This window comes from Acanthaster planci, linkage group LG01 (genome assembly GCF_054643075.1).
Source record: "Acanthaster planci isolate LZ-2023a linkage group LG01, COTS_SCS, whole genome shotgun sequence".
In the NCBI taxonomy this organism is placed as follows: Eukaryota; Metazoa; Echinodermata; class Asteroidea; order Valvatida; family Acanthasteridae; genus Acanthaster; species Acanthaster planci.
Genome location: NC_141777.1, coordinates 2,386,632 through 2,401,051, shown reverse-complemented (window position 1 = coordinate 2,401,051; position 14,420 = coordinate 2,386,632). Strand labels below are relative to the sequence as shown.

The window sequence follows — 14,420 nt, the reverse complement described above, 5'->3', positions numbered from 1 at the left end:
GTGCACACTTTTACTGCACGATGCACTCATTGCAGTAACGTGATATGAGTATGGTTCATAGGATCAGTCATAGTCTGTGTCTGCACTACAGCTGTTAAATGTTGGCGCTTTACAGGCAAACAACAGAGCCGTAGCCGCTCGTTACCCGGTCTCGACGCGGCATCACTTCTAGGGGCACTCTAAACCAACAAGCCCTTTTGCCATTCTCTCCACCTCATGCGGCTGGATGTGTACAAACCTCCCCAGGGAAAGTGAACCAGTCAAATATTATTTTTACCCCTTCAGAACTTTTCTTAAGTACCTGCCCATTAGTCAGAGACGGGTGCACGGTTTACTAGAAACGGGCGCCAGTCACCCGGCGAAATGAAATGACTGGTCAGTATTTAACAAATGAGCTCAAGACCCTCAGTCCGATTCAGTATATGTTCACTGACATTTAATTCCATACCTTTAGACAAAACTGATGCTAGTGAAAGGGATTTCTCCACACTTTCTCCTTTTTTTCTGATAAGCTTTCAAATTTTTAATAATTTTATACTCAACTACCAATGAACAGTATGAAAGATATAACTTGATATTATAATAGAATATTTGATAAGATGGTGACTGATTAATAAGTGACGGATTAACCTCTCCATGTGGTTTCTGCACAAAATATCTTGCCTGTCTGTCAATGTCATCCAATCCCATAATGCAACGAGAATATTGAACCCGTTAATTCAGGCTTGGGAAACTGTATACATGTATTCCAAAACCGGAAGCCGCATCCATTTTACACAGATCTGGTCATTAGAGATTCTTCAACAATACGTGGCACACCGCCACTGCTTGGTGCTACCTAAGCTGGGGGTGGACTCAGAACATGACAAGGTTTGGCCGTTTGTTGTATGGGCACCCATGGCCAAAGAAAACTCAATCATACAAATATACATGAGAAAAAGTCACCTCGATGATGTCGAGTTTTTTGTGGAGTCGTTCCGTCTGCAATTGTATCTTTCCGGAGATACTCCGAAAACTTTCACATTCCTGCGGGGGATTAAACAAACACTTGTCACACACTTCAGTTGAAATATCGAATTGTGGTTGTAGAGTCTGGTGGTAAAATACAGAAAAGATAACATCGTTACATGACACAAGCTGCTCAAACATACATGTATATGTATGAAAGAATCATCTTTTTGACAGAAAAGTGGTGACATCGGTGGTAAAAAAGATCTAAAATTACAAGATAGTTTGCCCGACATTCATGTACTTTGAGCCCGGAACTCACGGGTCTCGTGAATTGAACCTTTGTACGATTTCAAAATGTGTCCTGTCTTAAGTTAGAAATTGGGATTAAAATTGTTATTGATTTTTACGATTGTCTTTCCTGAGACAAAAAAATACAAAATAAATGAGCAATATTTTCAGTAAATTTTTATGATTTCGGCCACAAACCTTTAAAAGAAACGAGAGGTTGAGCCAGGTTGGAATGCAAGGAATGCATCGTAATGAATACGTCCAGATATAGGAGTGGATTCTCCATAAAAGGCAAAGTTCAAGTGGTCATTGATTAATGCGTTACCGTGGCAACGTTCCAACAACGTTCCAAAAAATATGTCATGGCAACATTGAAGGATCATGGTCTATTTCGGCTTTTCTTATTGAACATTTTGTTCACTGTAATCCCTCCTATCACAGCAATCCATTCCTCGTTTTGAGGTATTATTCGACAAAAAAAGCCTCGATCAAACATTTAGATGAAGGCTCCAGGCAGGGATTTGTTTTTCAAACATTAACTGTGTCACAGAGCTCAATTTTCACTCAATTGTCCAAATTCAAATCAACACGATCGATTGGGCAGTGTCCTCATTCCCCACAGCAACCCCCCCCCCCCGAAAAAAGATTGGTGCCGTCGCAAGTTAGCGGAGCACCGTACGTAACGTGGACACAGGGTTCCCACAATTCTTGCCTGTTCGATACGGGAGCAAGGGGAGGAACACACGCAACCCCAGTCACCGGCATCACTCTTGTAATTCGACGGACGCCAAAGGCGCTCCATGGACCCTTTCGATGAACACATGAGCCCCACTGCATAATGTACTGCGCGTTTAGCAATATGATGAGAAAAAACCCACGGCGTAGAAATCAATTCTAATCCCAGGCATCCCACCGCTTCACAGTATCATCCGTCCCTCCCCGATACTGATTTGTTGTTCGAATCGACTACTGTGTCATCTGGGGCAACGGTGCTTCGATGTCGCTAAGAAAACACCCGTGACATCGGCTGGAGAGACGAGCAAGCTTTTGCCGGTCGGTCATCCACCCGACAAGCCAGGGCGAGCGGAGAACACGCGCGAAGTCCTCTGTGCTGCCAACGCACAACCGAACTCGTTGGCGACCAATCACCCATCCCATGACAAGATATGAAATCCGAATATGATAAATGGTCGAATCTGCGGCCGGCGGTGACAAATTATGACGCAGGACCCACGGGGATTCCCCCTTTGGTACTGGTCAGAGGCGAAAAAAAATTCACCACGTCGCAAAAACAAACGCCTCGGCAGCCTCGCTCGTTGCCAAACCTTGCCAGTGGGCACTGGATCGCTCGGGCGATGCAAGCCAAGATGCCACGTACTGACACGGTCCCCCCTTATCACGCTTATGCCTTGCCGTAATCCAGCAACATCTTAAGTGTATTCATGAAAAACGAATTACGGCATCGCGGAAAGGGAAAGCGAAGCTTGGCCAGGAAACAAGGCGAAGCAGCAAGCGGGGGCAAAGCCAGGACGCAGGGGAGACGTAAGGCACATGGATAATTGAAGCCCAGCGCAGCGCAGAACCCATGTGCGCGTCTCTCACGGGTCATTCAGTTCTCTTAATAGTTTAGCGAGAATGCATTAAACAGCAGAGGGAATAGGGGCCTGGGATTGCCGCTCCTCAGGGAAGAAATCTTCAGGGGAGACAATAGCGAGACCTAGAAGGCATTTAGATCATCAGACGAGGTGCGTGCGAGGAGGATTTGCTGAATTGGCGATGGGCAAACGCAGACAGAAATCATGGCCAGAGACGAATGTGAAGAAAATGGATGATTATGACCAAAGCTTAGAAAATCATCGTCCAAAACCTTCTGTCTGTCACATTTCTTGGATGTTTAATATTTCACCGTAATTCCACAGTGATTCTCACCTTTTAAGCCCATATTCTGACAAAAATTCAAAGTTCCTTTTTTGCGGGTAAAATAAACGACAGAAAAAAAAAACTGCGTCCGCACCTTTACACGTGCAATTCAGTATCTTGACATTTGTATAATTCTTTCCTATGGAAACACTGCTGGAGACAGTGGCTGACCCTGTCGCGACAGACATTAATGGTCAGACACCCAATCGGACGCTAATTGTACATCTACCAAGGAAATGCACTCCACAAAGATTATTGATTGCACGACTGTACAGAATATTTTCATATCTGGAATTAGCCGAGGTGTCTGTTCTTCACAATCATATCACGAGTCATAACTCACTGGTGATGCAGACACACTAAATCGCTGGTGATGAAAATCAGCAGTTTTCCTTCCTTCTGAAACCAGGGGCCCGTTATCGTCATGCTCAGGCTCTGGTCTAGATTCCTGTCTTCAGTGAGTGCAACTATGCAACTAAATTTTACATGTTCAGTTAACCCCTGCACAGCCTATTGTTGATATCGAGATGTCGTATAGGGACTGCAACGTAAGACTAAGCAATTGTCGAGGCAATCAACGCATACATTTTGTCTTTTCTTGTCATTTTAAGAATGAACTTATTCCTCCATAAAAGACCACGGAGGTCATAGGGGGAAGAGCCCCCTCATATCTTTTTGTAATTAATATGGAATCTCACGCATTCAAGTGATGGATTTTTCTAGCACCAACCGAAGAAAAAAAGTGATAAATAAAACTTTTGCGTAGTAGCCCGTCAAAGCATTAAGAAAGAAGGGGGAAGGTATGCGTTTAGATGTTTCATAGGGATGAATAGAAAATGTGTAGATGAATATCAAGCAGTGTTTTACAATGATACTTGTTGTTTTTTGACCTCTTAATGGATTGATTTATTCGTATAGTGCTCAGAAATGGTTAAAAAAACTCATGCTGCTTAATCAATACCGCTTTTTAAACAAGTTCAACAATGACATGGTTTCTGCGATGACAAGGAAAGCCTGTCAATTGGTGACCTACAACATGCAGAGGTCACAGCGCCTGCCCAAACCGATTTTGTGTTTGACTACTGGAGAAAGCGTTGCTCGAGCTGGCATCATGGTACGGGATAGGTCTACACTGAAACGCTATCGGACTGTTTACTTCAAATAGCTCCTCAATGTCATCTGGAAAAAGTTGAAATTCCTTCCTCGACTATTGCTTTGTTGCGAAGTCGCAACAGAGGAAGAAAGATGACATGCATAATTCATGATGCGGTTCGCGAATGCCACATTGGCAAGGCCGATTTTTTTTTCAAACTGTCACGCTACAAGACGTGGCATTAAATTTACACCACTGCTTCCTGTATCGAATTATTTGTCTTTTAGAAACCAGGGAAGTGTGAAAGTGACACCATGGGTGTTTTTTACATCCTATTTTTACATCCTTGGCCTACGAAATACGGTATTTCGCAATGGATTCGATGCTTAACTGTGCCTAAATGCAGGAAATGACTGGACTGGTCGCTGGCATGAGTTGAAGTCACTTTTCCTTTTAATCTTAAGAAAATGAAAAGGAAACATCCATTTCATTATTCGAAATGTCGTGATGAGGTAAGGTTTGAAATCTAGTTTACCCGAAGTGAAATTGTTACACGATCTTTCAGATTTGGCTCATACAGATTCAACTAAAAATAGACCAAAAAGAAATTCAAGGATTTCCGACGTTGAAATTTTGACAGAATTGTAGCGACATCAATCGGAATCAGAGATTTTTACGAAACTGATACTTTTTCGGGGAGTTTAGTTCGACAGAACTGCGTGATTAAATGTTAATAATTTAAGTCTCTTCTGGACGTGCCAAATGCGATCTAACATTCGAGAAGGTTTCCTAAATGTGTGACTTAAACACATGAAACAGAAATGAGATTGGTGGGAGCCATGAATGAGATGCGGCTCGAAATATTATGTTGCTGAACAACTAATTGTTTCATGTGATTATTTTATTGGACTGCACCATTTTCACGAGAAGTGCACACTATCGATAGATTAAAGAACAACCAAATGGAGGCGTAATTGGCAACACTTTTTTGGTGTGCTGCAGATGTTCCCATTCATCTTGCATCATTTAAAATGGTCCCTGTTATTCTACGGATTGAAAGGCCAAGAAAAGCCCAGGCTGGAGCCAATTGCAGTTTGTAGTTTCAAGTATAAGCTCAGTGGTTCCTAATCAGGAAGCTTCATGATAGGACAGCAGATTGGTCAAAAACACCCAGCTTGTCCCCACAAGTGTGCTCATGAAACAAAATGCAAAACTTAAAATTCCCTCGCCTGAATGTTTCTGAACCAAAGATATTAAGTGCAATAACTCAGTGACACCTCACATTCTTCCGATACGGTTCAACTGCAAAAGGCTTTCAGCACAATTTATACCTTTGGCGAGAAGATGACAAATGCAATATCGAACAGCCGTACTGTATCAATGACAGCCGTCTGAGCGCATTTTACACACGGCCTATTTTGTGGTTAAATAGTCTAGTGAACTGCTCATTTTGTTAAAAGATAAAAATAAAATTCTTTAACAATATGCCCCCAAAGGAAACAAATAAGACAATATCCCACAAGACTTGAACCCTGTCAAAGTTCACAAACACGCTTCACAACATCACCCAACTCTCCAAATTTACATGTTGTAGTTGCGTACTTGTGGGCCACTCTGTCTTTCAACGGCTCACCGCGTTCGGCACTTCAGTCTCCAAATTCGCTTTCCATAACTAAGTGCAGAGCGCGGCCCTATTATGGATACATCGTTCTTTACTGTGCTGACCCAGCCGTAAAACAAAATACCACGAAATATCGACAACGGTCGAAAATTCGTAAGAAATAATATCCCTGTGACACCGGGGTGTACATAGAATAGTTCAGCAATTCGCCAGAAACCTCGAAGGGTCTTTCCTCAATATGGTTGTTACGTTTTTGTGCATTGATAGAGTTTAATAAAAATGACCCCACGCTCCGTATGGTGTCTGTGGCCCAAGCCATGACCTTAGCAACTCCATAGTTAGTGCATTTGTCCACCGATTGTGTCCCTTCACCACGTACGCCGAGTGCCTACAAGACAGAAAGAGGTGACGTGACTTAAAACAAGAAATCTATACCTCTATTGGTCGACTTACTGCTCTCCCTTCGGTGGGACTGTAGAGCGATGGATCTCACAAAAAGCACAGTTGGCCTCCACTTTTCAAACTACTGACATTTGGAGCGAAGATTGAGACTTTAATCCAAGGGGAAAAAAGTCTCGGTAATAAGTCCCGGACGAAGTTGGACTCTCAACGGGCACGGCTGGCAGCCAGCAGCAGTCGATCGTATGCAGGCGGCAGCAAGAACTTGTCATGAACCTCGGCCTTGGACAAGGAGGGGTGGTGTGGACATATTTGTCGGGCCCGGGAGACTTTCCCAAAGCGAGAGAAATGGAGTACGGCCCCATTCAATCTGACCAACGAATTTAGGAGTGTAAACCATTCCACGGCCTACATATTACGGGGTCGTGACCTATGTATACGTGTCCCCATTCTCGGGACGCTGGAGACGCCATGAACGTCAACTTGACGCAGGGAAAACCGGGCCTAGTCTCTCCTCAACTTCTTACCCGTTATTTACGAGCTTGTCAGCATAAATATATTAGCCTCCTCTCGTGCTCCCTGCACCCCGATGTCATCGAGACTAAGCCAAAAACAAGTTGGTATGTCAGTTCTTTATTAAGGCGGAGCGATGGGGTCATTTAAACTTGTGTGTTCAAAACCCCTTCCATAGGATAATAAATAAATAACTGTAAATAAATAGGCGTGGGGGATAAATCACAGCGAAACGGGATGGGTGCTGGACTTGGAAATCTTACGGCGATGTTTTACCGATTGCTTGGCAAGAAAAAGAAGGTGGGTACTCGTTAGTTTATAATGAAGAAGCATGGCGTGCATTCGCAGAGCACGAAAGTGAAGTAAATCGCGAAAGATCATTGTCCATTTGCTGGGGTCGCTCACAGAGACATATTTCCTGTCAGGAAAAAAAAAACGTGGCTTCAAGTTTCAAAGCATCCGCCTTTGACTTAACACTGTGCGAGAAGGATTTCGGGAAATCTCTCAGTACAATTCTCGTTATGTGGACATCATTACACTTCGGAGTACCACAGAAGGTTTCAGATTCGCTGGTGCCGGCTGCGCATGTGCAATAACCTTTGTCCATTTCTCACCAGCAGGAACTCAAAGTGAAGATAGCACGGCTCATACCTCGTATACAAAAGCCTCAATCCTTCGTTGTACCATAATTATCATGTCAAAAACTCATGCATTCTGATCGAAAGGCATTTACAAAACCCCCCAAAAGTTTCCCGTGCATCATGTAGACTTCGAGGACTGCGATTTTGGAAAATATACAGTAATTTATGGGTTAAAATAATTATTTATTACAGGTCAAACAATACAAATCAGACTTATCCCATTTTAAATCCTTTTCTTTTTATTTTATCGTCTCCAAGTCAATGTATCTCGTACTCGACTCGACCAATTCATAGCATCGACTTTAATTGCTGCTAAATTAGCTCAAATCTAAACAAAATTTAATTCTACTTAGTTATATCGCACCTATCCCATTCTATGCAATGTCCAAATAAATGCCCGACACTTGATAGGTGAATAGTACATCGTGTTCTACGCTCGTATGATCCAGATCAAGATGCGAGTTTTCATTGAAGTGATACACGGCTGCATTCGGGATTTATTCATGCCCTGTACTAAGTATAAAGAATAATTGCTGTAAATTCGTGCAATGGAAAGAACTATTCCATACGTTGGCATTATGTAGTGTTCCATTCCATTTGCCCCCTCATTCGTACTACTGCGCCTAAACAAATCCTTTTTTTTATATATCCGGTGTCGACAAAACACTACGAACTCCCTGAATTCATTTTAAACAAGACAACATGGATCAAATAATTCCTGATACTGATCGCAGATTTTCCTACCTACAATCCATCAAATGAAGAAACTTATTTCGTAAAAACAGTTTATTCAGCTAGTCAGTTGGTGATCACGATGACAGTGGAGTAGTTACTCCCAATGCACGGAATCAAAGGCCACTAGTTCATGAATCATGTGTTCTCATGGAGAATTTCTGACGAGTCTTATCGCCTCAACACGCGATAAGTAAACACGGCAATGCGTAAACACACACCTCACCCCTTCACTCAGCTCAACTGAACCCGACTCATATAATTTCATATGTTGGTACACCGTCTGAGGCTACCGAAATTCATTCTGTGAACACAGTACAAATGTTATATTCAGAGACGACAGCCGGAATTGCATGCACCTGAGATAGCCATGCCTTGACGACACGCCGCGTGTGATAAAAGATCAATAAGAAGTGGCGCCCTCATTTGAAACGCTCGTGTCTCGCTGTTCGCACCTTCAATGAAAACGGATCTCCGACAACACATTTTGTTCAGCGACTTCATTTCAACAAAATACTCGGATTCAAAACCGGGAATTCTAAATAGGAGAAAAGAAATGAGTCTTAAAGAAATGTCTTCTTTCTGTAAAAGGCTGCCAAAACTACCACCTTCTGGACAGATTCAGCAATTACTTTCAGTGGACCGACAACCATTCGTGACCTTGAATTTCTGCATATTAAAGCACATCAACCGACTACAATATTATTGAGTAGCGGTAACCAAATCACCAAACGAAAGCATACTGTTCATTTTGCTCTGTTATTCTGGTTTGGGGTTCGGGAATCTTTGTTTTTAATTACATATAATCTTATTTTCTTTTATCATCGAAAAATTCAACTTTACTGATTTAGCACTGTTGCAAACGGGATCCAGTCATGTTATACTTTTGGAATGTAATGCCACTAAGGGCATTGTATTTACAGTAAACTTTCTATGAACACGGTGTCCAGCGTGAAACAGCCTGTGCGTTTTGTTTTGATGAGCCACGCATAATGTACACTTTGCGTGCGGCAGTGTAATTATATATAGCTAAGTAATGATCGCGCAGTTTAGAATAAAAGACGGTAATGCAACAAGGAATTGTTAAACTTCAAGTAAAGCTTGTTCTTCTTTTTTTGTGTCGGAAAATATGAAAAAAGAAACAGAAATAATGCCATAGCACACGGGCTGACTTACTTCAGCTCTTTACTTAGGCAAAAGCCGTCAGATATTTTGTGAGGGCTCAGCACAAAATGTAAATTGATTTGATTTGAAATTGATATCAAAGGAAAAAATGTATTCTTCATTATAAGGACACGATAACGGTTACATGGCGGGCCTTAACTTTTTTTAGCTTTTTGGTTTATTTGGTAAAAACAATGAAGATTGCCTTTCCTTTAATGGGCTAATTTTAATCTAACGGAGGGTGAAATACCCAAAATCTTTGGTAATGTCACCCCAATTTTGGAGATGAAAATTAATTTCTACTTTTTCAACAACAAACGGTTAATATTTACCCATTTCGTGGGTGAAAAATGAACTAGAAATTAGTTCTTACCCCCAAACTTTGGTTAACATAACCCATTTTTTGAATAGTTGCAATTTTCACCCTTCCATGGTTAAAATTTAACCTAGGCAATTTTCATTGTGAAAGAACCAGAAAATAGTGTAATTTCGTCAATGATTTAAATAACAAACGACCGTAAACTGAACGTATATGTTGTAGGGAAGTGAAGAACGCCTGTAATAGTGCCGCAATGACATCTAAAATTACCAGGTAAAGTAAACTGAGTAATCTTTGCGCTCAACACTTCTCTAACTGGTGTAGATTGTTCAATTTGATCTCATGATTATTGACTGATAAACCCAAGATAACGAAGCACCACCAATGCGTATCATTCTCTTTCCTCTTTTTCTATGTTTGGTCTGTAACCAAAAACCTGTAGTGAAAGTGTAAACGCATTAGGTTTGTCGTACGACATTTATTTATAATGAATGGATGAATTTGCGAGAAAAAAATGGAACTCAGATTCAAGACTACATGCGATGACGAGGCTCCTGACCCTTCAACCCCAAAAGCCATCGGGTTGGAAGGCTGGGAAGATAAGACACTAGCTTCGGCGAACTTGACTCCACGACTCTGACAAAAATGAAAAAAAAATGTTGAATTCCCTGTAGAATTCCCTAACTTTTTCTGATAACAGACAATAGGTTCATTTTAAGAACTGCAAGATTTATCCTTTTTTTTATTTGGCCCCGAGTGTGCCTTTTTTTCTTTTTACAGTCTTTTAAAATTACAAGAACAAGAAATGAAGACTTGGTAGGTGCTTTTTATAGAAGCTGCAAAGACGACCAAAGAATTTGGCATGGGTGAGATTTGAACCTGCGACCTCCATTTTGTTCCTTTGATATTGCAGCCAACAATAATGGACCTTTATTGCTACACTCTGTTGATTCAACGCAGACTCCAATCAGACTGCCTGACTCGACTCCTCTAAACGCCCAACCTCGTGGTTAATTTCCAAGACATTTTTTGTTTCATCTTTTACGGATCACTGCGGAATAATTCCATTACGAATTTAAGTCGGCATCTGGCCACATGTTGCTCCAAACAATGGTATTCCCCCTTCCCCGTTGTCAAGGAACAGAGAGGTTGATACGATCCCTCTTTAAGACTTACCGTTTTAGGTGTGTACGCAGGGTGTCCCCCATACAATTCAAGCTTGAGATATCTTTGCAGCCGTTAAGATCTCATGGAGTACCTTGAGAAGCCCCGGTGACCCCTCCATGATCCCCTCACCACCGATGGGTCGTCTCTGACTGTATACATTTTTGTCTTGAAGTACTTCAACTCAAACTTGCCGAGGGGAAACCGAGTGCTCTGGGTCTCCATGAATAAAATAACCAGTATTCAATAAATAAAGTGCGGTGATTCACTAAATGTCTCTTTTGAGGGGGGTTATTTTTGTGCTCAAAAGAAGGGGCTTGTGTTTAGGTAGGGAGTTCATTGTATGGCCGTGTGCAAATAAAATGTCTGGTAATGGCCGGGGAAGAATGGAACGAGCTATTAAGCGTAAACGGAGTTGGGGGTCTGACCGGTGGATATGCCCGGCACCTGGCGTGCGACTCAAAAGGGGCTCCAAACCTGTCTTTTATGGGTGAAGGTTAGCCCAACTTGTCGATCAAATTGCCGGGGATTTGGTGTGAATACGGGGGAGCATGGCCCACCCTTAGGCCCGCCGAGCAAGGCCGGCTCTCCTTCTCGCCGAGCTCTTGGTGCGCAAACATTTACTGTTGACTTAAGGAGACCAAACTCTCCAGTGGTCTCTAGGCGCACCCAATAGAGCATTCCCTCCCCTCGATCGGCTACTGTGCAATTCGCCTGGCTTCTCAGGCAGCGGTTTCCCCACCAGCTAAACCTCACACGGCCACACACACAAAAAAGAACTCCTTTTGATATGGAGCTATTATTTTCTTGAAACGTTTCAACGCGCGTCCGAGTTTGTGTACTCGAACACACAATACACCACTCGACCGCCGAAAATGTGCTTGGTTTATCTTTCCATTTTCCCCCTTGTGGTTGGAGTAGAAAATACGGACCGTGTCGGGGAATAACTGAATGGAGCCTATATCGTGCTGTAATATAATTGGCAACCATTTGTTTTTCACAATCTCCCTTCGAAATTTCGTTTAAATAATAGTAATTTTCCAGATGAGTTATAATCACTAGGTTGTAATCTTTGCCGTGACTCGTTTCATTTTGAGTGAAAAAGTACAACTTTTTCGCTCTTGGTGACAACGTTTTTTCTACACTTTATTAGTTTTGTTTTCTAATTGATTTAGTTTTAAACAAATACAATAGAAACATCGCAGTATAGCTGATTTCTGTCCGCTTTCTGTCTACGTTTACATTTGTTGTCGTCTCCGGTTTACTAACCCCTTGTGTTGCCATCTCGTTCTGCAGGTTGGAGAAATCGATAGGTCTTATCCTCAACTTTTTGGAGTATACGTCGTATACATTTCTTCACATATTTCGTCGAAAAAATGGGGTGGTTGTGATATCAACATCCGTGCAACAGGGATTGAATCCAAATGGAAATCGCCTAACTCCACAGCGAAACATTTCAGTTATATACTTCTTTCCTGACTGGTACGTGTTATGCCTTTGGAGAGTTGCCGACACTTTTCATAGCCCTCAGCATTTTAGCCTTGTAGAAATTGCCTCAGAGTCTTTCGGGTTATAAACAACAAACAAACAAACAAACAAACAAAGGGCAAACAAAACATCAAGCCTCTAGCTTGTCTGAATATTGTGCACCTGTAGTGAATTAAAGAGAATTCCAAAATGGCTTGTAGGATTTGCTTTCCCTGAAATGTTGTGCAAAAAGCTTCAACAAAATAACAAAAAATTCAAGGATCCCCCCAAAAATCACTAGCGACGCCTGTGCCGAATGTTTCGCGATAAAGGCCGGGGCCCCCTTATTTCCCAGTTTAACTTCCCACATTGTACGTAATGATATCATTGGTGGATCCCGGGAATTGAAATAATAATGAGAGAAGGTGAATTTTGAATACTATTGCATTTTCCGCTCCTTCCAAATTGAGTATAAATCCCAAATTTAACCTCGTCCGGCAGCAGGACCATAAAGAGTTGAATTATAGAAATTTCGAAAATTGTTGACCCCAAAAAATCAGTTGTGGCCTCCCAAAAACAAAGCAGTTAGTTCTGGATCCGTCCTTGAATGGTATGGAAAACACTGTCACAATTGACAAACCTAACTGAAACAAGTTCCGCTTTCCAAGACAAGAGAATATTGTGCTCACCAACTCTTTGTTTTCCCACAATGTTCCCCAAGTTGAACGTGAGAGACCGACTAAATTTCGGACCCTATTCATAATCTGGAAAAACAGGAGTAGACTGGTTGCAAAGGCTCAAGGCGAGTAGGCCCTCTCATGATTATTCATTAAAGTTGCATGCGTAGACCTAATAAAAGTGAACAACGCGACTAAACTTTGATAGTGACGCATTCAGCCAAACAAAAAAATTCCAGCTTGTCTTTTTTCAAACAAACAACTTCCTTTTCACATGAACGCGTTTTGCAGATGATAAATATTGTGCTGTTTTTCGTTTTTAAGTAGCTATTGAAGAAGAGTTACCATATTGCGTTTTTTCTGTGTCTTTGTTTGTAACGAAAGAAAGAATCAGAGATAAGCCCGAGAGGTGCACATGGATAATGAGCTGAAGTTAAAGTACGTGTTTACCGGTAGAAATTACCTTCGTCTTGAGATATAATTTACGCCACATTAACCTGAATACCTCCAATTCTGATAACAATAGCTGGCGGGATACTTCCTGATAAGGCCGGGTTCAGTTTTCCTTCGTCGAAAATTTCGCTTTCTATGTGGTGATGTGATGTACAGAACCCTTGCGTAAAAGGTTGTTGGAAAGAGCACTGTTGCGGTGGGTGTCAGTGACTTTCTACCAGGGATAATAAATAGATACCTCCTGCTCGTGTTTCCTCGTACATCACCGTGATTGACAAAAATGAAAGTTCGTCCCGATTCAGGACAGGACACCACCCGGAAAGGAATCTGGGTCTTGTTTTTGCAGTTCGGGGGGGGAGGGGAACAGAAAAAATACAGAGTTGACAATATGTTCTGCACAGGATGTTCAAGTTGTGGAAGACCACAGTAGATCGGCGAACATACCTCTCCGTTTACAGCGAGGGAACTTCAACCTTTATCTGAAATTTAATGTCAGTTTATGGGTTATCTTTGGCATGGGATGCCGTGCCAGACTTGGATGACTGCCCAGAGAAATAAATATTTTCTCTAACACAATTCTGTAACACAATATAGGCGTAGCAGGGCTGGTCTCGTCCGGCATGTGAGATAACGCAGGGGAGGGATTCTCTTTATTTTCTGTTGGTGTGTTTTGTGCTGTTTCGGAATCAGTCGATAGTCATGATGTAACTACATTGCCATTTCCATGTGTGTTGGTACATAGCAGAACTTCCCCAAATCGGTTTGAATAAGGTGTGCAGTTAGGGCATTATTTATTATGTATTCATGATTCGAGGATTCTTATTCGCCCCCGTGTTCGGCTCCCTCGTCTCAGGAGGTTTGCGTTTGAAACCATACTGGAGCTTCGGAGTGTTTTCTTACCTTTTCTTTCTTTATTTGGCTCAGTAATTCCATTCGATCATTCTCAACAGTTACAGCGGAAAAACATCCTTCCCCTCTTTTAAGTCCCTCTGAATGATTCGAACAAGATCATGAGGTA

The 14,420-nt window shown here is 42.0% G+C and overlaps 1 long non-coding RNA gene across 1 annotated transcript; it reads right to left on the bottom strand.

Annotated features, from left to right (window-relative positions):
* Positions 1-409: 409 nt before the first annotated feature.
* LOC110974352 (uncharacterized) lies at positions 410-12,012 on the bottom strand. Its single transcript, XR_002597576.2, has 2 exons — positions 6,309-12,012; positions 410-1,092 (listed from the first exon to the last, which is right to left on the bottom strand). It is a non-coding gene; the product is annotated as an uncharacterized LOC110974352 (long non-coding RNA).
* Positions 12,013-14,420: the final 2,408 nt, after the last annotated feature.